We start from the raw sequence: 18,688 nt of genomic DNA, 5'->3' as shown, positions 1-18,688 counted from the left end.
CAAATCCAATAACTAGTGTCTGAACCTTCCTGACGAAACTTCCATGCAGGACCTTGTCAAAGACCTTACTAAAGTCCATGTAGACAACAGCCTTTTGCTTCATCAACTTTCCTGGTAACATCCTCATAAAGCTCTATAAGATGGGTTAAACACAACCTACTGCACTCAAAGCCATGTTCACTATCCTTAATCAGTCCATGGCTATCCAAATAATTGTATATCCGATGTCTTTGAACACTTTCCAATTAGTTACCTTCTACTGACATCAGGCTCACTGGCCTATAATTTCCCGATTAATTTTGAAGCCCTTTTTAAACAATGGAACAATGTAAGCTATCCTCCAATTCTCTGGCACCACGCCTATGGCTAAGGACATTTTAAATATTTCTGTCAGAGCCCCTGCAATAGCTACACTGCCTCCCTCAAGGTCCGAGGGAATATTTTGTCAGGCCCTGGCGATTTATCCACCTTTATTTGCTTTAAGACATTAAACACCTCCTCCTCTTTCATTTGTATAGGTTCCATATCCTTACTGCTTGTTTTCCTTACTTCCCATGACTCCGTGCCCTTTTCCTGAGTGAATACTGATTTAAAAAAAAACATTTAAGACCTCTCCCATCTCTTTTGTCTCCATACAAAGCTGACAAATTTTGTCCCTTGCTATCTTTTTGCTCTTAATATACCTGTTGAAACCCTTAGAATTTACCTTCTCATTGTCTGCAAAAGCAACCTATATCTTTTATATTCCTGATTTCTTTCTTAATGTTTTTCTTGCATATTTTTCTCCTTAAGTACCTCATTTAATCCATGTTCCCTATATCTGTTATACATCTCTCTCTTCTTCTGAAGCAGATCCACGATATTCCTTGAAAACCAAGGTTCCCTATGTCTTCTAAAATTTCAATTTTGTAAGTCTTCCACTTACCTCACAAATCCTAGTCAGAAAACAACTTATCACAATCTATGCATTCTAGATCCTTTCTCATTTTCTCAAAATGAGCTTTTCTCTAATTTAGAATCTCAATCCGATCCCCAGACCTATCCTTCTCCATAATTAACTTGAAACTAATGGCATTATGATCACTGGACCCAAAATGTTCCCCTACACATACTACTAGCACTGATCCTGTCTCGTTCTCTAATAGGGGATATAGTATTGCACTTTCTCTAGTTGGCACCTTTATATATTGATTTAGAAAACTTTCCTGAACACATTTGACAAACTCCAAGCCATACAGCCCTTTTACAGTATGAGAGTCCCAATCAATGTGTGGAAAGTTAAAATCTCCTACTATCACAATTACCTGCAGCTGTCCGCTATCTCTCTACAGACTTGCTCCTCCGATACTCACTGAGTATATAAGGGGGAGAATGTGTAAAAAGCTCTAGGTACACCTGAAAGAATGAATAACAGGGAGATTGTGTGCAAGTTGTTTAAGGGGCTTAACATATGATGGGCATCATGTGTAGAGAAGAGCCTTTCACAGGGTTGCTGTAGTGAGCAGAACATGCAAATTTTGTAGAGTTCATGTCCCTGGTAAATATTGTAACAAGTACTGCAAGTTTTAGCAGAATCATTTTGATAATAATTTATTTTGTACATTTGAAACATGCAACCCAGCAATCTAGGGATACCAGCTAAGCTGGATAGGTTGGCATCATAGACAATAATATAAATTGATGGAAGGTTCCAACCTGAAACATTGACCATTCTTTTTCTCTTATGGATGGTGCTCGACCAACTGAGTTCTTCCAGTTGATTTTTTATTGTTCCATGTTCCAGCATCTTTTGTGTCTTGAGTGTTCCTCATATAAACTGATCAATGGGGCATCAGACACATGCTTCTTCTCTAGAAAGTGAATCTGAATAATGGATGACTAATATGCTACCACCCATGTGCTCTGTTATCGCCCCGTGATGGATTTTTACCCAATGTGTTTTAAAATGCCATATGTACTCATCTGCATGTCAACCTGGCATGGTAATAAAGCTGCTCAAATAACTGAATAATTCTATATCTAATATGGGTGGCAAGGTTGGGGTAGCGGTTAATGCCTCAAGTTCGGCGGGCAGCAACCTCCTTTGAAGAAGATCACAGAGCCCACCTCACTGACATAAGACAAAGGAGGAAAAACCCAACACCCAACCCCAACCAACCAATTTTCCCTTGCAACCGCTGCAACCGTGTCTGCCTGTCCCGCATCGGACTTGTCAGCCACAAACGAGCCTGCAGCTGACATGGACATTATCCCTCCATAAATCTTTGTCCGCGAAGCCAAGCCAAAGAACAGCGCCAGCGTTCGAGATCAGGTTTTGAATCCTGCACTGTCTGTAAGAAGTTTGTACATTCCATGTCTGTGTGGGTGTTCTCTGTGGGTTCCGTTTTCTTCCCACTCTTCGAAACTTAACGGAGTAAAGGTTAATTGGGTATAATTGGATGGCATGGGCTTGTGGGCTGAAAAGGCCTGTTACCGTGCTGTATGTCTAAATTTAATTTTTTTTAAATTATTCATGTGTTTCAATTATTTCATCCATGGCCTCAGTTTCCTTCCACAACTTGTGAAGGAATTGCAGCTCCCTATTGCAATTTATTTATAAATTCCGTTAGACTGATTATACAAGATGCACATCTAGAAACTCATTTCGACCAGCATGGACAAAGATTGTATTACACTCTTTTCAGAGCTTTTTGGTGGGGAGAGATACCAGGCACATAGAGAAAAAAAATTCAAGAATATGATTTAGACCTTCTTGCAGAATTGCATTATTCCCACTGACTCCTGCGGATCTCTGGCTCATGAATCAATTGAAAAAGGAGAAGAATCACTTAGGATAGGATCAAGAAGGTGGAGTCTATACATTCTGATTCAGCACAAATACAAAGTCACATTCTGAACTCTCAAAGTCAGGGTCACCATCACTTTCAGAAATCTTACCTCAGGATCCTTGCAAGTTGTCACTTTTGGTATAAGCTAATTTGACAGCTTGTTGCTTACTGGTTCATCACAGAAATCCTGAAACAATCTCCCAGCAAACAGGGAAACCTTTCACTTTGGATAAATATATCTCTGCACTCATGCCTGTGAGGGGCATTTGCTTGCATTTCAGACCATTCAAGATGGTCATCATCATCTTTCCGACACCTCCTGTGGAGCATCCAATGCACATTGCACAAAGAAGCTGCCTCTGCACATGCTCTTCTTTAAAAATTGGGCAGGATTCCTCCACTCACTCTGTGTCATTGCACCCTCCACTTCGTTCTTGTCACCATTCCCCAGTAATTGTAAGAGTGTTGGATGCATAATAGTGAAACCATCTTTAGTTTCTTTTGACTCTTCCATCCTGAGTTCAGAATAGGAGTGGAATTACCACTTTTAACACTATTCCTGAAACAGAGCAGCCTGTGAATGATGATTTGGAATTGATGGTAGTAAATTTCACAATATTTTGGAGATATTTTTTCCAGACGGCATTAAGGAAACTGACATCTCTGATTTAACTTTGAAAAAATAATGCAGACAAATGGGACATCCAATGTAAATGAAACCGAAGATAGTCATTAAAAGGAATACACTTCCCTAAAGAATTTCCACCTCCGCACCTACAAAACAAACATTGATTTTAATATTTCTATCCTTCAGATAAAAATAAAACCTCCAGAATAAGAGTAGGAATGGCTCTAATGAAATAGCTCTGAATAAAAGATGATAACTTTATACCACAATCTCACATCTCTCCATCGTGTCCAAGGTGTGGAGGTTATTAGAAATGATAGGATTGTCCAGCTGTACTCATAGAAACATTACACAGCATACAGTGGGGGTAGGGCTGGTTTGCCAGCACAGGATCTCCTGCTGGCAAATTCTAAAACTTCCTAAGCCCCCTGCTGGCAAACCTTTGTCTCAACATCTGTACTTCTGAGCCTTCCACCTGGCTTGGAACCAGCTATACAGCTTCCTTTGATACATTTGGATGCTGCTAAATCAATACAGGCCATATGGATTTCCCGTACTCTGTAGGTAGTTCAGGAATGTCTCTTAAGAATCTCCCCCACCTGTAATTTGTAATTCAATGGGCTAGAGAAGTTTTTAGTTTCAAGTCTGCCGACATCACATTGCTGTTGGAAATCTAACCTGATGTGGGATGGAATACTGAGTTTCAAATGTTTATATGATCTTATATTGATAATGATATTGTACTTTTAAAAGCAGGCAATACTTGCAGACTTTCTTGTTATTGTTATATGTTTCAATTGAATTTTTATTTGCTGCAGAACATAATTCACTTTATTTTAAATAAAATGAACATGATTTCAATTTTGACGGTAAGAATTACTCTTCTCAAATTACTCAGTCAAGAAACTTGTAGCTTTATTGAGACATTTAATATTGTCAGCCACAAACGAGCCTGCAGCTGACGTGGACATTTACCCCCCTCCATAAATCTTCGTCCGCGAAGCCAAGCCAAAGAAAGAAAGAATATACTTTCAATCTGTGGGTATCTTCACCTTATTTACATTCTTTCTCTGTTACCTGTAAATTACACATTGGAAAATGACTTGACATTGGTAAATTATCAAGACATCCATCTGCTTCATTGGCATCCTCCTGGAAACAAAATCAGCCATCTTTATTTGGTCTGTCATAAATATTATACCAGACTAACAGAAATGCAATGCAATTGATCCTTAACTAGATTGTGAAATGATCCAGCAAGGTATTCAGTTCAAAGTTAATAAATGCCAGTCTTGCCAGTAAGCTCCATGCCCCAGCTAACATTGGAAATGCATGCACCTATCGTTTGTCCATGATTTTCATCAAATCATGAATGGGTTAAAAGTTTTTTTGGACAGTGAAATGTATGATTACTAATATCACCAAAAACCTTTAAGTTGTCACATGTTATTGACCACATTCTGTTCTAATTAAATTCAAAATATTTGTTTTTGAGTCCATTTAGAAACCCCTGGCTCTATTTCATTCAAGGAGTTGCACAGTTTGTGTAGCAGTTAGCTCAATGCGGTTACAGTGCCAGTGACCCGAGTTCAAATCTGGTGCTGTCTGTAAGGAGTTTGTACATTCTCCTGTGTCTTCAGGCTCCTGTACCTCCTTCCTGATGGTAGCAGTGAGAAAGAGACATTGTCTGGGTGGTGCAGATCCTTGATAATAGAAGCTGCTTTCTTGCGGCACCCTCTCTTAAAGATGTTCTGAATGGAGTGAAGATTTAAGAAGCTGAGTATAAATCCCATTTCCATGCCAGACAGTGATGCAACCGGTTAGAATGATCTCCACAGTACACCTGTAGAAATTTGCAAGTCTTGGTGACATATCATATCTCCTCAAGCTCTGGTGAGCCTTCTTCATAGTTGCATCGACATTAGGGCCTCAGGATAGGTCTTCAGTGATGATGACATGCAGGAATTTAAAGTTTCTTACCCTCTCCACTGCTGCCCCCTTGATGAGGGCTGGTTTGTGCTCTCCTTTCTCTTCTTACCGATCGATGGTGCCTGACCAGCTGAGTGCTTCCAGCGAAGTCTGTTTTATTTCAGATTTCCAGCATCAACAGTTATTTGTTTGAGTTTCATCTTTTTGTGGCACTTGGTAATTAGTTTTGTTCAATTATTTGTTTGAATCTGAACAAATAGATAATTTCTAGCATAGGTCACTTTCAACAAATCTTTGCATGATAGCTAAGCAAGTTCTGTTGTCTGTGAGACCCTAAGAAGCATCCTATATGACACACATGTCAAACTCTGGCCCATAATTATATTTGGCCCGCAAGATCATTTCAAAAATGTATTAGAGGTGGCCCGCCCTGCAGCAAGAGCCGATGCTGTTTTTTGGTAATGTCACCCCCACCATCCTCCCCCTTCATTGCACATCCTTCCCCATTGTAACACGAGAAATTGTAACACGAAAAGTCTGTCGATGTCATCAGCCGGCAAGCCAGTTGGAAGGCTCCCCGCACAACCAGTCACTTCTCCCACCTGTCGAGCGGTGCAGCGGATTGGCGAGCGCCTGTGATTTCCTGTCGGCGCGACGGACATGGCAGGCTGCGCACAGCCCCCGGGCAGCGCGAGCCCCACGCGACTGGCACCCAACGGCCCTTCCACAGCGCGAGCGCACTTCTCCCGGTCGCCACGGCCTTCAGCGCTTGCACCCGGGCGGACCCCAGGGACGGCTGGTTCGGCCCTGCACGTGAAGAGAGAGATGGTGGCTGTCCGCAAAGGCTGATCGGGCCTGAGTGGGTGGGTAAGCAGGGGTGGGCAGAGGGTGTAGGTGAGGAGTAATGGCCAGGGGAAGTTATGGTGGTGCGAGGGGCAGTTAGAGGGAGGGATGAGTAGAAGGAGGGGTGGATAGGGAAGAGATAAAAGGGGAGGGGCAGGGCGAGTAGGGGAGGGGTGATTAGAGGGTGAGAGACAGGTAGAGGGAGGAACAGGTTGAAGGGAGAGGCAGTAGAGGGGCGTGTATAGGATGGGGTGGGTAGAGGCAGAGCGAGTGGAGTGAGGGGTGAGAAGAGTTTGGGTAAAGGATTGGTCAGGTAGAGGGATGGTGGGTCGAGCGTGAATAGAGGCCTAGAGCCTGAGGAGTGAGCAGGAAATGCTGAGTCCTGATGCAGGCCAAAATGGACACAGCCTGTGAATGCTGACTACATCTCCACAGGGACCAAATATGTTTCCCTCAGGTCAAGCAAAGGGTGAACTTGAGCTACCTATAACATTATCCTCCTAAAGTTATATCCTAAAGTTTAACATTACATATGTTGAAAGAAGAGAAAACATGCAGATGTTGTTAAAAATTTTCAATAAATATTTAGTTCAGCCCTCGACTTAGTCCAAGTTTTTAAATTTGGCCCTCCGTGAATTTGAGTTTGACACCCCTGCTATAATACAAGGACTTGCACGAATTTGGTTTTCCTTTCTCAGTATCCAGAGAGAGGGTCATTGGCTGTATCACAGATTCCAGCAGGCTCTTCCTTTTGCTGAACAATATGCTTCTTTCCATCTTTTCTCATGGGAACTAGTTTGTATTCTTCTCAACCTTAATATACCAGTACTCTATAAGCCAAGATCATAAATAGTCAAATCCCAAAGTCCTGTTGAATCTTTCATTTATTTGATTGGAGAGTCCCTTGCTACATGCCATTGTGATGTGCTTTTCTGGAGTAGAAAACAGCTGCTTTCATTGTTCAGTCCTCTGTGAGCTTAATTTGCTTGCCGTAAAGTATTAGAATAATTTTTTCTAATTTGTATCTATTTGAAATCCATTCAAAATGTCCAAATTCATATGAAACAGGCAGAGGAAGAAGATTTGTCATTGCAGGATGTCTTTCTCCATCGAACATTTTTCATTCAGTCCTTTGTGTATGTAAAGCAGACTTTGTTCTTATGGTCAAAGACCACTTTACATGATCTGAATGAGTCACAATGAATGGAGATCCCATCTGTTCTATTATCAGCTGAAGCATGCCTTGTTTCAGAGACTATTGTAATCTATAAAACAGAAGTATAATGTGTACTTTTAATTCCCATGCTTTACTTTCCAAGCTTATTTTCAGGCTGAAGACTTGACCATTACTTCCCCTCTTGCTCTTTTCTGGTCTCATTTACTTGGAATATATTGAGGCAAATGATTCCATTTAGGTTTATGTTGGCTAACAAGATTCTAGCTACTTAAATTGCAACAGACCTGATCCTTCTCTCCCCTCTCCCGAATGAAAATAATATGGCTAAAGAAAATTCTGTATCTGACTGGGGAAAATCAGATGAGCATCTTTATTGGTGTTGACTAAGATTTAGTGATTGTGTGTTTGTCTTTCATCTATGCAGACTATTTTGCTGTAAATTAATACACTAAAACATCAAGTAAAGTTCAAGAAAAGTTTAAATCACTCAGATTAAGACTAAAAGAAAGCAGATGCACGGAAGTAAAATGGAGTTATTTTTCAATACAGTTGGTAGGATTGTTTTAAAATGAATTGCTTGTGGTCACATACTGAGATACAGTGAAAAACTGAGTGAAGGTCGAGTCCATGGAGGGGAATCTGCTCCGCTTGGTAGCTTGAGTTGCATTCATATTTCTTGAGCTCATGGGCAGAGCACTTCCTAAACCAACCTGTAATGCATCCAGACAGGATACTTTCAATGGTGTATGGATAATTTTGGATAACTATGGAGCAACATTCATTAATTGCCATTACACTTTTAAACAACATACCGCCAGATAATCTTTCACGTGTTTTCCCATTACACCATTCTCCTCTTCTGCAGCTCTTCTGCTCTTCCCTTTCCCCATCCCCCCTCCATCATTTTTTAATCCCCTTTCCCACCCAACTACCTTGCCTGTAACACGTTAAAGCTTGCAAGCCTGGGAATCCTAAAGATGAGAGTTTGAATGATACAGTCAGTCAAAGCAGCATTATGGACCTTGAATGCTTGAACTGCCTCCAGGCAGAATGCTTTCGTAGCATGTGGGCGCTGTAATGGATCTCAAATTATTTGGATCAAAGGATCCAAATTAAGATCTCTGTCTGGAAAATAGGTGCCAAGAACCTTGTCTGGAGCCCAGACTTTAGACTGTTGTCCATACACGACTTTTCTTCTATCCTTTATTCCGAGATACTGTCTAAACCACCCTGAAATGACTGGATGTTCGGACTATTTTAGAAGGATGTTAAGGGGAATCACACTGCTCTGTGCCTTGTGCCAAATATGAACTTGAAAAAGCAAGGTGTGCAGATTTGTTTCTGTAGAGTACTAACATGAACTAACTAGAATTCTAAGGTGGTAAATAAGAGATGCTGTAGATCAAGGGGTTCCCAACCCTTTTGTTCCTCTGTACCCCTTGGTCATTTTTATAGGTTCCTGTGTACCCCTAAAAATTAAGGATTAAAAAAAAACACGACATTGTGCAATCTGACTGCAGATTACAATACCATGTATTGTACAGTAGTGGTTATTCTCTCATACCCAATGTATCCCCTGAAAAGTGCAAATTTACCACTGGGGGTTCATGTACCCCAGGTTAGGAACCCCTGCTGCAGATCCTGGCAAACTGGAAAAATGCACAAAATGCTGGAGGAACTCAGCAGGTCAGGCAGTATCCCTGCTGACTCGTGAAAATCCTTGGTCCATGGCCACTCCAAGAAGAGGGGCATGCACTGAGTGGCTCCAGATCTTGTGACAGTAGATCACAGAGGCCATGAACAAATGTTGCCCAATATGGCAAACCCATCCACCTACCTCCCAAGCACCATTTCCCACAACTCAGTATCTCTAATCCTAGATAATGAGTGGAATTAATTCTAAGGAACTGCTTAAAAAAGAGGTGTCTTTGCAGACAAACTCTGTAGATTTCCTCTGATGAGGTATACTTAAAGTCTGTGGTCCCCATTAATGTGTCATAGGCACTTTTGTCCTGTATCTCTCGCATTTCCCCCTCCCTTGGGCCAGTTTTCAGAAATAAGAGATTAGAGCAGCAAATGTCAGAATTCCCCTGGATGGCGAATGGATGCAGTCCAGGAACATGTTGTATGTTTATTTTAATCTCTCTCATAAACAAATAAATGTTATCATGCTCCTCTCTTAAATTCAAAGACAATTTGCACTGAACAGGAAGGCAAGATGTTAAACAACTATTCCACTAGAGTAAACTAGAGTAAACTAGTTAGAATTTATGTAGAACAGTACAGCACAGGAAGAGGGCCTTTAGCCCACGTGTCTGTGCCGAACATGATGCCAAAATCAAACTAAAAACGCTGCTTACACTTGATAAAGATCCCTTCATTCCCTTCATATTCATGTGTCTATCTGGAAGCCTCTTAAACAAGATGCACAATATGTGTGTCTTTGCCTCAGATGAAGGGCTGTTTATAATCCTGGATGATGGCAAGGTAGGAAGTGTAAAAAAAGCTATAATGAGCCCCCTTTCTCCTCTTCTGCAGCTCTCTTCTCTTCCCTTCCCCCCCCCCCCCCATTGTTTTTTAGTCCCCTTTTTCCACCCAACTCCACACATCTACTTGAATCGGTGTGGCCTCCTCTGGATCATCAAGACCAAATGCAGATTGGGTGATTCCTTCACTGAACACTGCATTCTCTTTGTGGGCATAAACTTGATCTTCCTATTGTCAACCATTTTAACTGCCCCAACTACTCGTGCAGTGGCACATTTGTCCTTGGCCTGCATGCACTGTCAGAGTGAGACCAATTGTGAACCTGGAACAATGCATCCTATTCCTCTTGGTCACCATTAAACCTAATGGCATGAATATTGATTTTTCTAATCTTTGGTAACCCCCATCCCCATCTAATTTCACTGTTTCCATCTCTTCTTTACATACTCCTGTACTTACTTTTTTCTTCTCTCTATTGTTTCCTAATAGTTTCTCCCTTTACATGTTTCTTCACCTCTCACACATTCTGTCCTATTCTTCTGGTCCCCTCCAGTTTCTTTCCACCCTTTGATATGTAATTATACCTATTTTATCTCAGTTTTATCAGACCTGAAATGTTGACTTACTATTTTCAACCATGGAAGTTGACTGACCTGCTGAGTTCCTCCAGCAATTCTTTGTCTGCTTAAGGTAAATAATACTTTGGTCTTTATTATGAGTACAGGTGCAAAGATGCCATACTTTCAATCATACTGGCTTTGGTGAGACGACAGCTGGAGTGTTGGTCTCCTTGTGTGAAAAAGGATACACTTCCCATTGAGGGAATGAAATAAGATTTATCATATTGATTCTTGGAATGGTTGATTTACTGTGCATAGAAATGGATCGGAGGTCCACCCAGAGGACCATAACTGTGGCAGAAAGGATAATTGGAGTCTCCCTTCCCCCCATCATCATGATCTACCAGGATCGTTGTCTGAAGAGGGCGCAAAAAATCATTGAGGGCCCTTGCACACAGCATCTTACAGCTACTTCCATTGGAGAAGAGATAGAGGAGAATCAGAGCCAGCACCACCAGGATAAGGAAGAGCTTCTTCCCGTGGGTAGTGAGATTGTTGAACAACCAAAGGAACTATCCAAGACTCTCATGTGTACAAAACAGTATCTATCTATCTATCTATCTATCTATCTATCTATCTATCTATCCATCCATCCATCCATCCATCCATCCATCCATCCATCCATCTATCTATCTATCTATCTATCTATCTATCTATCTATCTATCCATCTATCTATCTATCTATCTATCTATCTATCTATATATTTATTTATGTATCTATCACAGCTATAATACCTGTCCTGCATATGTATTATTTGTCTGTATGTGTGTCTGTCTGATTGTGTGTCTGCATGTTTTTGCACCGAGGACAAGAAAATGCTGTTTCGTCGAAATGCTGTTTAGTCAGATGATAATAAACTTGATTTGACTTCTTCTTTGCAGCTTGGAAGAAAGAGAAATGACATCTTTGAAGCTCACAAATAGACTGTGGCAGGTTGGAAACAGGGGAAGTGTTTTCCTTGGCTGTGAAGTCTAGAATCATAAGGCACTCAGAATAAGTGGTAAACCACTTGCAACTGAATTGAAAAACTAGTGGATTTTTTAAAATTCTGTACCCCAGAGGATTGTGGATAATCAGTCAGAGTTCATTCAGAATTCAAGATTCAACATTCCTTTATTGTCATGTAATAGTACAAAATGTAATATTACATGAAATTACCTTCTATAAGGCAGACAAAGAGCTGCCTCTTAGGTAAGAGAGATCAATATTTGGATCTGAAGGGAATTAAGGATAATGCTGTAAAAGGAAAGAACAGACGATGAATTTTATGAATGAGCAAATTGTATAGGTCAGATGGTGAGCTTTTGCTCTGAGATATGTGATTATATTTTAATTTAGACTGTCAGAATTGCTGAAAAGATGTTTTTCTTCCACTTAGATGTGAAAATCTAGAATCAGAAAAATAGTCTCAAAGTTAGGCACAGCTATTTAAGACGCAGCAAAAAGATGCATTTACTCAAAAGATCATACAATTATGAAATTCAGGGTAATGGTCACTATTGGATGAATTCAAGGAACACCAAGGGGAATAAGCGACATTGAGGGTTTACAGCCATGCTCTCCCGATTCAGCCAAAAAGCTGTGTCAGGCTTGAGTTCTATCTTTTTAATCTTGTGCTTTTGTGTATTTAGATTCTTATCATGTGTCCCATCCTACAACAAAATTGAGACAGTCCACCATTGCCAAGAAATCCTGGTAATATGCCTGGGTAAACAAATAGATTGCTTCCTTTAGAGATTGTGAGGGAAATGATTCTTGTTGTATGCAGTAGATGAGATGGTAGAACTTGTGCAGGATTTTTTTTTTCTTTGGCTTGGCTTCGCGGACGAAGATTTATGGAGGGGGTAAAATGTCCACGTCAGCTGCAGGCTCGTTTGTGGCTGACAAGGCAGACACGGTTGCAGCGGTTGCAGGGGAAAATTGGTTGGTTGGGGTTGGGTGTTGGGTTTTTCCTCCTTTGCCTTTTGTCAGTGAGGTGGGCTCTGCGGTCTTCTTCAAAGGAGGTTGCTGCCCGCCGAACTGTGAGGCGCCAAGATGCACAGTTTGAGGCGATATCAGCCCACTGGCGGTGGTCAATGTGGCAGGCACCAAGAGATTTCTTTAGGCAGTCTTTGTACCTTTTCTTTGGTGCACCTCTGTCACAGTGGCCAGTGGAGAGCTCGCCATATAACACGATCTTGGGAAGGCGATGGTCCTCCATTCTGGAGACGTGACCCACCCAGCGCAGCTGGATCTTCAGCAGCGTGGAAAGATCTGCATTAAATGGCTCTCAAGTGAAACATAAAAGTCTGCTGATGCTGTGATTGTAGTTTAACACACAAAGGTGCTGAGGAAACTCTGCAGGTCACGCAGTGTGAATAGGAAACAGATATATAACCAAGATTTCGGTCCTGAGCCCTTTGTCCATGCATGAGCAAAAAGCAGGTGGTGGGAGGAGCATAGGCCAACAAGAAAGAGGTCAAAGGAGGATATGGGTGGGAGGGCAGGAGAAAAAAAATCTGGGAAGTGATGGGGGCGGGGGGAGAGGATTGCTCTCTGAATGGAGAAGGTAGAGCTAGAGGGAATGGGAAAGAGAGAGAGGGGGAGGAGGGGCCCCAACAAAAACTAAGGTTAATGTTCAGAGAGTGCCCTGACAGAATATTATGCATTGTTCCTCCAATTTGCAGGTGGCCTCGGTTTGGCAGTGCACAAGGCTATGGACAGGCGTATCGGTTTGGAAATGGAGCTGTTGGCAACTGGAGGTCCCTGCTTTTTGTAGTGGACTGAACAAAGATACTCAAGGAAACAATTTCCCAGCCAGCATCCGGTCTCTCCGATGTAGAGGAGGCCACAATGGGAACACAGGATGCAGCAGTTCATGCCTACAGATTCACATGTGAAGTGTTGCTTCACTTGAAAGAACTGTGTGGGGCCCTGAATGGTGGCGAGGGAGGAAGGGTGGGTGCAAATGTAGCATTTCCTGTCACAAGTGAGAATGGAAGAGGGAGTCCTGGAGAGAGTGGCACCTGTGGAGATCAGGTTAAAAGTTGGAAGGAAAGTCAAAAGTATTAACAAGCTCATCATAGATGCATGAGGCAGCACCAATGTAGTTGCCAATGTAGTGGAGGAAAAGTTGAGAAGCCTTACCTGTGTAGGCTTGTAGCATGGACTGCTCCATATAACCAACAAAAAAGGCAGGCAGAGAGGGAACCCATGATTGTTACAAGCCTATACAGGTAAGGCTTTGCTGCCAGCATTCACCCAGACATGAAATACACTTGGTCCATCTCTGGCAACACTCCCATTTCTCAAAATGTCTTCATCTTGAGAGACAAACTCTACAGATATTTTCTAGAAACACAAACTTCCAAAGTTACCTCAAATACTTTTCTTCCCAGATAAGGATTCTATTCCTTTCTCTCAATTCCTCCATCTCATTTGCTCCCGGGATGAGGTTTTCCATTCCACATTATCTAAGATAGCCTACTTTTTTTAAAAATGGCTTCCCTTCTACTGTCATCAACTCAGGCTTTACACACATCTCATCTATTTCCTGCATATTTGCTCTGGCCACCTCTGCCTCTATATGCAGAAAGGACAGGATTACCCTTGTCCTCACCTGCCACCTCACCTGGCTCCATATCCAACACTATGCAATTTCCGCTACCTACAGTGATCCCACCACAATCACACATCTTTCCCTCTCCCCTCTCCACTTTCCACAGGGACTACTCCCTCCAAGACACCCTTGTCCACTTATTCCTTTGCACTAACCAAAGGGCCATGTACCCCTGCTCCACTGATTTTACATCTATGATTACATGGCTCGGTATGATAACACCACTAACAAATTTGCTGACGGTATTACAGTGGTGGGCTCTATAAAATGGGGTAATGAGTCAGTATACAGGAAGGAGATTGAAAACTCAGCTGATTGGTGTACTAACAACCTCTCATAGAACATAGAACACTACAACACAGTACAGGCCCTTGGACCCACGATGTTGTACCAGCCTATATATATTCCTCCAACCTCGTAAGCTTCTATTGTTCTTTCATCCCTGAGTCTGAGAGTCTCATAAACACTCCTAATCTTTCAGCCTCCACCACCACTCCTGACAAGGCATTCCAGGCACCTATAACTCTCTGTGTAAAAAATAACTTTGAATGATATCTGCCCTAAATTTTCATCCCTTCACTTTGTACAGATGTCCTCTGGTACTTCCACCCTGGAAAAAAAGCACTGGCTGTCCACTTTATCTATGCTTCTCTGAATCTATTTAAATAAGTAAATTGATGAATAGATTTTTAGACATATAACATGGTAATAACTATTTCAGCCCATGAGTCCATGCCACCCAACTTACAACCCATCAACCTACATCCCTGGTTCATTTTGAACAGTGGAAGGAAAACCATGCAAACACAGGGAGTGCATACAAACTCCTTACAGACAGCATGGGATTCAAACCCTGGTCCAGTCCGGATGGTTGGCACTGTAAAGGCATTGCGCTAACCGCTATGACAACTATGCCACCCTTGGTAGACATCTATTAAGTTCTCTCTCACTCAATGTCACCAAAACCAAGGAGCTGATTGAGGACTTTAGGAAGTGAAAACCAAAGGTGTATGATCTGGTGAACATTGGAGGATCAGCAGTGGAAACTGGAAACTCTTTGCCACCCACGAATCTGGACTTCAGATTTTCAGATTTCAGATTTATTGTCAGACTACATACATGATATCATGCACAATCCTGAGATTCATTTTTCCTGCAAGCATGGCAGAATTACCACTAATTGGAAATGCAAAAAAAAACTGTACACAGCTTAAAACATGTAAACAAATAAAAGAACTGTAAATAGATAATGAATGTAAACAAACTGACTGCAATAGAGAGAACAAAAGAAAATAAAGTGCACAAGTAGGAGTCCTTAAATAAATCTCTGATTGAGTTTGTCATTGAGGAGTCTGATGGTGGAGGGGCAGCCTCCCTCACCAACATTCAATCCTTCCAAGTGAAGCAGAAATCTGCTTGTGAATCTACAGGGGTCATTACTGTCCTCCTGATATGGAGTTCTGTACATCAGAGAGGTTGAATGCAGACTGGGAGATCATTTCATAGAGCACCTTCTCTCTGCTGTAATAGCTGGGACCTCCCAGTGGCCACCATTTCAAATTAGCTCCCCATTCTATCTCTGACATGTCTGTCCATGGCATTATGCATTCTCCAACTGAGGCTTGTTGCAAATTTGAGGAACAACACCTAACATTCCATCTGGGCATTTTCCATTGAAACAGCATTAACATTGACTTCTCTTGTTTCCTTTAAGCCCCTCACTTGTCTCTCTCATTTTTCCTTTCCCTCTCTGCATTCCTCTGGCTCCCCATCCCTTTCCCTCTCTGTTTAGAGAGCTATCCCTTCCCCTATCACCACATCTATTTTCTCTTCTGCCCTCCCACCCATATCCTCCTTTGACCTCTTGCCTGTTGGTCTGTGCCCCTCCCTTTCTACTCCCCCTACTATTTTATTCAGTCACTTGCTTTCTTTTTGCTCATACTGTGATGAAGGGCACAGATCTGAAACATTGGTTTTATATCTTTGCTTCCTATGAACGCTGTCTGACCTGCTGAGTTTCTCCAGCACGTTTGTGTATTAAATTAAGTGGCTCTCCATGTGTGACCCACACCAGTTTGTTCCTGTGTCATTGATATAATTATTAATCGATTGTGCAGTTAAATTACTGGCATAGTGAATATGTTACTGAGCTTGTAATTTAAAGGATAATCGTTCATATCCTACTCTGGCAGCCAGTGAATACAAGTTAAAGTCATTGAACAGAAGGTAGAATCTTAAAAACCTTGTAGTGATTGTGAATCTACTTAATTGTTCTAAAATCCATCTGGTTCATTGATGTCCCTCAGAAAAGGATACATGGCTAAGGCAAATCATCCAGTCTGGCCATATGTGATTGCAGATTCACTGGTTTAATTGGCTCTTAATTTCCCCATATAATATCCTTGGAAACAACTCAATTCAGGGAACTTTTAAATGATGGACAAAGGCATCCATAACCTGGGAGTAAATTGAAAATTGAGCAAAAGTAAATTGCTGTTCTAAACAGTGGTTGTTTTCAGAGTTTTGAAATAATGCTGTGTGTCGCCATTCCTGGAGCTCCACAGTGCTGTTCCACCTACAGGTTACTCTGAGAGAGGTTAGAGTAAATTGGTGAATGGTGCATAGATTAACAAAGAAGCAAGCTAGCTATTCTCCCAAGAATAACTGGTGAATGAGGTGGCAAAGGTGGACACCTAGGCTGGGTGAGATTTCACCAAAAACATACAAAACCTCCCTTGAACAGTAAGTATAAATCTAAAGAAAAAATATTCATTGGCAATTGCAACAAAAAGCAAAATGTGGTTGACAACCTGGCAAGCTCCATTAACTGGAATTTCAGATGGGCTGAGCTGTAGAACTGGTTCGTCCAACTTTTGACCAACCAGTGTAATTGATTAATTGAAACCTGTCAAATTGAGCAGGTGCTTGGTAATAGCACTTTTACTGCATTATTTTGATTAACCCTGTTGGTTCATGCCCGATTCACATCTGATATTAAAAAAATTATTGCAGGTTCTATCACAAAAGAAGGATTACAAAATATAGCTACTTTTGTTATTATTTTAGGTAATTTGCACCTTAGCTGACCAATGCTGAAGGTAATTAGTACCTGCACCATGGCAAAATTCGTAAATCATCAATTAGAGCAAATATTTTTCTTTTTTATGTTGTAAAACTCAGGTCTTTGTTTAGGACATAAAAAAATTCTTAATTGATTAGTCAGTGCAGCTAAAAAAAAACAGCCATTTAAATAAAATGACATAATTTCTTGTTCTCTGTATGAAAATCTTATTTTTACAATCAATGAAGCATGTGATAAGTTCTTGCACCTACAATTAAAATTGTGCAGTATTTATCTGGATGGCATATTACTGAAAAAAGTAACAGTATACCTTTTCTTGCCAATGAAGGGCTTCGTAACACATGAGGTAATTACTGATACTGGAGTATCAAACGTCGCTTGAACAGAAGAGAAAATAATTATTTTCATGAAAGTATCGTGCTGCAAATGTGACAATGACTCAAGGACATTTTGAATGTCATAAATGATTTGTAGATTGTGCCAAAGTTAGATGCTGGAAAAGGCCCAGCTTGAATTCTCCTTCTTTAGCAAGGTAGGTGAACTGGAAGGTCGTCTGTCCGGTACAATAGCGTGAATCTCTCACTGGCCATCCATTTCAATTCCCTGTCCAATTCACTTTACTGATGTCAGTCCATGGCCTCATGCACCAAATTTTGGCCACAATTAAGAGGCTGATACCAATGATTTTAATGATCATGTTTCTTGTCACACATGCAAGAACAATGTATATCAAAAGTCTTACTTGCTGCAGCCAAACAAAAACACAACTCCAATAGTATACATTAAATTACAGAAGAGATAGTATATGTAAAAGATTGATAATAAATATTCACAGTTGTAGTATAGCAAGAAAAAAGTGTTTCAATAGTGCAGACTGGTCTTTTGTAGGGCAAGGATAGGGTCAGTCTTTCATTATTACCACCAATTAGACATGTATGCAGGGAAATTTTAAATACTATTGCTGCATTATGTATTCTGATGCAATTATTGATAAAAGCTACATTCTAAACACCTCTTGTGCAGTTGAAATAATCAAATGTGTGTTGACAAAGAAGTCCACCACCCTCCCCATTATCATTCCCAAGCCTAATTTCCACATTTTCTTCATTAAATTTCTAGAAAAACAACTGAGATTAATTTCCACATTTTTTGTTAATCAGTTAACATGGTCAAGAGGGAGAATAGTAACTTTGGAGCTCTGATTCCCAAATCTTTCCTTGTGTAACAATTGATGTTGATCAGTTGACAGAGTGGTCAATGCCATCATTGAATCATATGGCTACTAAATTAGTGAAAGAGAGCCCAGATCGGCCTTGATCTTCTCTCATCCAGCAAGTCCATAAAAGCAGAGCAGTATGTGATCATGATGGTTAGGACCATAGGTTCTAAAGGCCAACAACTTTGGGCATTTTCCACATCAATTGTAGAGTACTTCTGAAGTACAAGCAAATCAATTCATCATCACAATTGGGTTTCATTGTAAATGAAAGTTTAA

General features: G+C 41.0%; 1 protein-coding gene and 1 long non-coding RNA gene across 6 annotated transcripts in view; one reads left to right on the top strand and one right to left on the bottom strand.

Annotated features, from left to right (window-relative positions):
* LOC138751545 (zinc finger protein 385D-like) overlaps window positions 1–18,688 on the top strand; it is a 423,580-nt gene that overhangs the window by 297,511 nt on the left and 107,381 nt on the right. The window lies entirely within an intron of this gene.
* Window positions 7,867–18,688, bottom strand: part of LOC138751548 (uncharacterized) — a 77,039-nt gene continuing 66,217 nt past the window's right edge. Inside the window, exon 2 of the long non-coding RNA XR_011350038.1 lies at window positions 7,867–8,115. This is a non-coding gene — a long non-coding RNA (uncharacterized lncRNA). The remainder of the gene's footprint in view (window positions 8,116–18,688) is intronic.

Source organism: Narcine bancroftii, chromosome 1 (genome assembly GCF_036971445.1).
Source record: "Narcine bancroftii isolate sNarBan1 chromosome 1, sNarBan1.hap1, whole genome shotgun sequence".
In the NCBI taxonomy this organism is placed as follows: Eukaryota; Metazoa; Chordata; class Chondrichthyes; order Torpediniformes; family Narcinidae; genus Narcine; species Narcine bancroftii.
This window is presented reverse-complemented; position numbering and strand designations above follow the sequence as displayed.